Source organism: Elephantulus edwardii, unplaced genomic scaffold, assembly GCF_000299155.1.
Source record: "Elephantulus edwardii isolate Elephantulus edwardi_28Jun2011 unplaced genomic scaffold, EleEdw1.0 scaffold00158, whole genome shotgun sequence".
NCBI classification, from domain to species: Eukaryota; Metazoa; Chordata; class Mammalia; order Macroscelidea; family Macroscelididae; genus Elephantulus; species Elephantulus edwardii.
Genome location: NW_006399908.1, coordinates 6,915,292 through 6,922,064, shown reverse-complemented (window position 1 = coordinate 6,922,064; position 6,773 = coordinate 6,915,292). Strand labels below are relative to the sequence as shown.

General features: G+C 38.2%; 1 pseudogene; it reads right to left on the bottom strand.

Moving 5' to 3' along the window:
- Positions 1-108: 108 nt before the first annotated feature.
- The window catches only part of LOC102853377, a 10,601-nt pseudogene continuing 3,936 nt past the window's right edge, over positions 109-6,773 (bottom strand).

The window sequence follows — 6,773 nt, the reverse complement described above, 5'->3', positions numbered from 1 at the left end:
CACACAAAATAATGATAAAAATAAAACAAGATGAAGCTTAAAACTGCATCACTTGACAGTTTCTCTTCTTGTTTCCTCCCAGTTCCAAGGGCTTACATCTTTTGATAGCTAACATTCTCTTAGATCTGAAGTTTGGCTAACACAGTGAAGACTTAATGCAATCTTCTTTGCAGTTTGGCCCTTTACCCAGAAAACTGGCTTGATCTGCCCACTATAACCACGCTGCTTCCTAACATAATGCTGCTTTCTCTGGCCATTATTGAGAGTCTTTGCCCTTCTTGTTCTGTAGGCTTGTTCTTCTAGTTTGTGAGGCTGGTGCTTGGCATACTTCTTGCAGAACATTTGGAGAGTTTGGAGATCGGTGACCATGTTTGCATGAACCAAATCTGCACAAAAAAGAGAGAGAAGGGCCGAATGCAGAATTATATACTATAAGAAGTGTTTAAAAGCTCTAATTTTTTTCACACATGTCTCCAGAGTTAAGTAACTCCCCTTACCCCAGCTTTAGCTATTTTATTAGTAGTTGGTTATAACCCAATACCATCAACCCTAACCTATGTGCAGAGGAAGAAGTTACAAGAATTCTAGCAACCACAATTTCTAGGCTTACTCTCAACTACTCATCCACAGATTCCACAATTTTTTTTTTTCAAATTGCTTACAGGGACCAGGAAAAGTGCACTGTAGAAATTCCAACATTGAGATGCTTTTCCCCCAGTACTAGAAAGTATCCATGAAGTAATTTCCTCCCTGTAACGCTTCCTCGGTGTGACTGATAGACTGTGTCACCAGTACGAGTGCTAGTGATGTCCCCTTGTTCTATTTGGACAAAAGTTTCTTGGTTTACGTAGAGATTCCCCATGACTACAAATGTTCTGAGATTTCCATTCTTCTCAATGTTATTCATAATTTTTTTCTGATCCACAAAGATGCCTTTGAATAGTCAATATAAGACAGACATTTTTTTTCTAGAATTCTAATTTCAGCCAATATCTTTCTGACATCAGCAATGTCATCTATTGTTCCACAGCCTTTTCTTGATCTGGCATGAATTTTTGACAGTTCTTTGTGGATGTGCTGTTCCAACCATTTTGGAGTAATTTTCAACAAGATTTTGCTTGTGATATTAATGATAGTGTTCAATAATTTATACATTCTGTTGGGAATGGAAACCAACATAGATCTCTTTTGGTTGGTCTATTGGATAGCTGTCTCCAAATTTCTTTGCATAGACTAGTGAGACTCGTTAAGCAAAACAAGGGAACAGTGCATGGTCTAAAATCAGAAAAGATGTGCATCAAGGTTGTATCTGTTCTTCATGCTTTTTCAGTCTGCATGCTTGACAAACAATGGAGAAACTGGATTATATATAAAAGAATGTGATACTAGGATTGAAGGAAGACTCACCAACAGCCTGTATTATGCAGAGGACACAGCCTTATGTGCTGAAAGTGAAGAGAACTTGAAACCCTTGCTGCCCACAATCAATCGCCACTGGACCAATTAGACAGCATCATGATTGATGGAGAAAAGATTGAAGTCATTAATGATTTCCTTTCACTTGAATCCATAATCAATACCCATTGTAACTGCAGTCAAGAAATCAGAAGACATCTTGATCGCATTGTGAAAATCTGCTGTCAAAACCTCTGTCAAAATGCTGTAAATCAAGGATGCCATTTTAAAGACAAAGTTGGCCTTGTATCAGCCATGATATTTTCAATTACTTCCTACGCATCTGATAAATGGCCAATCAATAAGGATGATTGAAGAATTTCAGCAATTATAGTTCAATACAAGAGTATTGAATAAGGATTATTTAATATCCCATGAACTGCCAAAAGAACAAAGAAGTCTTTCTTGGAGGAAGTGCGGCCAGGGTGCTCCTGGAAGGCAAGAACGGTAAAATTTCCTCTCATATGCTTTGGACGTATTGTCAGGAGAGGCTAGCCTTTAGAAAAAGACATCATGCTTGGAAAGGTGGAGCATCAGAGAAAGAGAAAGAGACTCAACAAAATGGATTGACACAGTGATTATAACCCTAGGCTTGAGCACATCAGAAAGAGGATGATGCTGGATAGAGCAAGGCTCAAATCTACTGTTTAGACGGGTTGCTAGGAGCTGTGGTTGACTTATTGTTGTTATGTGACACCATGTGGAACATAACTCATAGGTGACCCTCCAGAGGATTTCCAGAGGGAGAAGATTACCCATCCTGCTCCTCTGGTGAATTCGAACTGTACCTCTTTGGTATAGCAGCATAACTTCTTAACCACTAGACCACCAGAGTGGGTGCTAGCAAAGCCAAAACTAAGAAAGAACATTGTAAAAACTTTGTTACGTGTGACAAGGCTTGCACCATCTTTGAATTGCTGAAGATGTGCTGAGTCCTGTGCAGAAGAAGAGGGATTATTTTTTCCTTACAACAGCTGTACATTGTGTCCTCTCATCCTAGAAACAAAAATACTTATTTTGAATCGATCTTGGAGATAGCAGTATTTCTTCAGCCCATAGATCATTTTTCATTGAGAGCTCAAGTGATTGGGCAGGAAACAGATCTTCTACAATATTCTTTATTCTCATTCATCAGATCTTCTTTTTAGGGTTCCTTATAAAAGAAATGTAATGCTCCCTATTAATATTCTGGAAAAATCATTACCCTTGGAACAAAAGGAGCCACTTCATAACTGTAGTCAGCAAACATCTTTAGTCAAAGAATTAAATCTATTTACTTTTACATGGCCAAGAGTATTTCATGCCCAGTAAATCATAACTTATTTTTACAGGACTATAATTTAACACAGATGAAACTAGAAATAAACAATTAAACAGATGATACAATATGAGCAGAGGATATCAAATAAAGGTTGGAAGCTGTGGCAATCAAGCAGAATGCTAGGTCTATAATTCTTAAAATTATTAGGGAGGGGGAAAACAATAAAGTCATGATGTTGTTTGGAAAAAGCCTAAAGACAGTTTTTTTATTCTAAAGCCATTTTAAGAGGAAATAAATATATTTCAGGATGAGGAAGGAAATAATGTCCTTATGATATGGGGAATGACTGAAGCCAAGCCATTTGGTATAAAATCATGATCAGCAAAGATTCTACAAACAAAGGTATTTGGAAGAGCTATTGAAAGACGCCTATTTAGAATAATTGAATGTGTTAAAGAGCACTTTTTAATGTCATAAAGCTTGCCTAGACTGAAAGTAGCTCCATTGGTAACCAAAAGGCCAAATTACTCTGAATTGTAATCCATATGATCCCATGAAAGAAAGAAGTGCAATGTCATACCATGTGATGTACAGTCTTAGAAACTCAATGACTGAAACCATGGAGAGAGAAAGAGAATGAGAGGAAGAGACTCAAGAGAGCTCGAGCACGTGACAGAGCTGTTAAGGAAAGATACCCCAGTATTTTTCAACTCAATGCTACATATTTCTAGAGAATATTACAGAGTAAATAAAGATCTGTGAACCTTATAGCAAATAGCTTATTTTGGAAGAAAATCTGAAATTTTTATCTGTTTCATATGTTATAAAGAAGGAGAATATTAATACAAATAAATCAAACATGGTAAGACAACTTGGAACATTACCACTAATTTGTCATGTTCTGTTGAGTCAGAATTGACTCTTTATCAGGGTTTCAGGGGCAGTTAATCATGTGGGAGGAGACAGCCCATCCTTCTCTTACAGAAAAGCTGGTGGTTTGGATTCTCTTTCCATTGGTATTAGTGTAGTGCAGCTTCTTGCCACTAGGCCATTGAAGTTCCCCCTTATTTATAAAGAATTCACATCTCTCATCATTCATTTCTAATGGATAAATTGTTGTTGTTGTTGTTGTTAAGTGCCGCCGAGTCATAGATGACTCTTAGCGACCCTATAAGTGAAAGACCTGAACACTTGTATAACTTTCTTAGTGTCTCCAAGTTTATAGGGTTTCTGGAGGCAAGCTGTTTTGGAAGTGATGCTCCTCCTGCTTCCAAGCTCGTTTTAATCGGGGAGCTCCACCAAACACTGTCCACCATAAGTAACCATTATCACATTTGACACATCAGTGTCACAGTGTTCAGCATCACAGCAAACACATACAGCAAACCTTTGTACAGCAAATCGACAGACCAGTGCTCTACCAATTAGAAGAATATTTGACAAAAAACAATTAAAACTAGTCCTGAGTGCCACAGATTAAAATCTACGGCTAGATTACAAGAGAGGTTTATATTAGTGATTCTAGTGTTCCTTACCACTGTAATGACACAAAAAGAACCTCATATGTTAACAGAAACATTACTTTTCTATATGTGTTTATCATCCAGAAATAGACATGGCACTTGAGTTTTTAAGACAAAATAGAAAACCAGTAGGATTTTCCCCAGGGAAAGAAGATTTGGGACAAGTGATTCAAATGTAAACATGAATGACACACGAGAAGGAGGAGGGATATAAAGAGATAAATTGTGGAAGTTGAGCATAAGAAAATCAGACCTCTTTATAAACTCAATTACCAAACCCTACAGTCAAATTTTCTGTGTAAAACAGAATTAATGTAAAAATTGCTGGTCTTCCCTATACTGTTTCTCCATGAAAATCTGTAAGATTTTTCTTATGCTTTTACTGTGTTTTAGAGCGAACAGCATATTGAGGAAAACTGATGAGGCAGGATGATGTCAGGAAAAGTGACAAAGCTATGTCTCATTTGTTTTTAAATTAGAATTGTATTTTATTTTAAATAGTTACCTAGTTTTAGACTTCAAATAACAGATACCACTAATAAATAACAAAACTGGAAATGTTTATCAAAGTTACAAAAGACATAATGTTTAGCTGAGAATCACTTCAGAGGAAGGCTCTAAAGTTAAAGACAAACCAATTCTTATTTGAAATACGATGTATGACTTTCTCATTGTGTGGGGTCTAAGAAGAAGCAGTCTTATGTGATAAGAATTCTGGTCCTTAAACCAGTTTGCACACAGTGGTGCTTCAGGCTGTATTTTCTAAAATTGTGATAGTCTACACAAGATAGTGAAAAATGTACCCTGGGGCTGCGGGGGCGGGGGAATGAAAGCTTGATGATTTCTTTCTGTAATTATCAGAAGGCAACATATTGTTGGTGTGTGCTACCAAGAGGCAACTAATCCACAACCGGCCTTCCAGCAGATTTTCAGAGAGGGCTGGGTTTAATAGAATGCTGGTACCCACATCTGATAGGCTCAGGTTTACCTCACAGCTAAGCAGGCTAAATGCTCCCAGACTGTGTAGATTGTAGAATAAATTTGAATCAAATCAGCCCACGATTCTTGACAAGACTGTCATTGACCCTCAGTTAACTTGTCACAGAGTATGGTTAGGCTGTCAGAAGTGAAGCAACAGTTCTTTGTACTCAAATGTTTCTCCCTCCTAATAACATCTTCAATTCACTAGAAACAAAATGTATTGCCTATGCTGTACAGGTACAGGTAAGAATAGAAATATGCTGGGCAGGTAAGAATAAACAGACAGGAAATACAAAATCCCCAAAACACAGACAAATGGAAACAAATTACAAAAAATGCTACTCCCTCACAAAAAAATGCTAATCCCTCAATGCATCCGTGCTCCTCCTTTATGTCTATTTCATACATCCCCCTCACCCACTTCCATCCAAAATGGTCCAAGTCAGGCCTCGACGTGATCTGTTCCTGAAATACTTTCAGACCAAGCGACTGCTCTGCAGCTATTGTCTTCTGAAGAAGGAGCTACATCAAGCCCTGACTCAAGTCCACACACACCGAACCTCAAGAACCTCAAGTCTTTTTAGATACAATTGAATGTACTGATTTCATTGACAAAAGCTGTGGGCCTTTGCAGCAGATGATACATCTAACTCAGATGGTCGGAAGCATGGCTGTCCTGTTGCTTCTCGTTGGGATTCTTCATTAGAAACTTGATTGACCACTTGATTCCCTTCCTCAACAGCCTGCTGAGAAATGGACCTGCCTTCCGATGGCTGGGTCATTTTATTATGTGCACCTTGTATAAATCTGTGGCAGTGTATATATCCACAGGCTTGGCAGAGTCAGCCAACATGTGTATGTGGTCAGCAGAGTGATTTTTCTTCAACAGTGACTCGTGGCCTTTTCTGTGAGGGGCAGTAATTTCTGAGGACACAGGAATATTATTATCAATGTTACTTACAGACTGGGACCAACTGACTAACTGTGGTGTTGACGTACTGATCCCACAGCTGAGAAGAACGTGGTCTACCGGCCTGCTGTTCTCTAGAGAACTCGCTAGCTGTCTGGCTTCATCAGATTTTGAATTTGTGAAGAATTCATCAGAAGGGTCATTATCTGAAGAAATCTCCCTGTCAGAGTCTGCCTGGATTTTACTCTCCATCATGCTTGTATTTTCTATGGTTTCAAGACTACTATTGATTTTCAAAGATTTACTTTGAATTTGGGTTTAAGAAAGCTAACTTTCATGTCAGGCCTTACATTGGATTTTTTTATCTTATAGTAAGAGATGAACATTTGCTTTTTAGGGCCACTGTTGAAAAACGGGACTGACATCAGGGTTGAGGGAAGACAGAAAAGGAGGGGGAGGAATGAGGTATATTGCATTGAAACAGATGAGTGAGAGAACTGTTTAAAAGGGATATATGAATAGGTATTTTTGTCATTACAGAAGTCCAGAGTGAAGGCTGCATGGTGGAGTGGACTTGGGGGGAGGGATTGTTTAACAATGAAAGAATTTTTCTTTCTTTTCAAGGAGAAGAGTGAATTGGGGG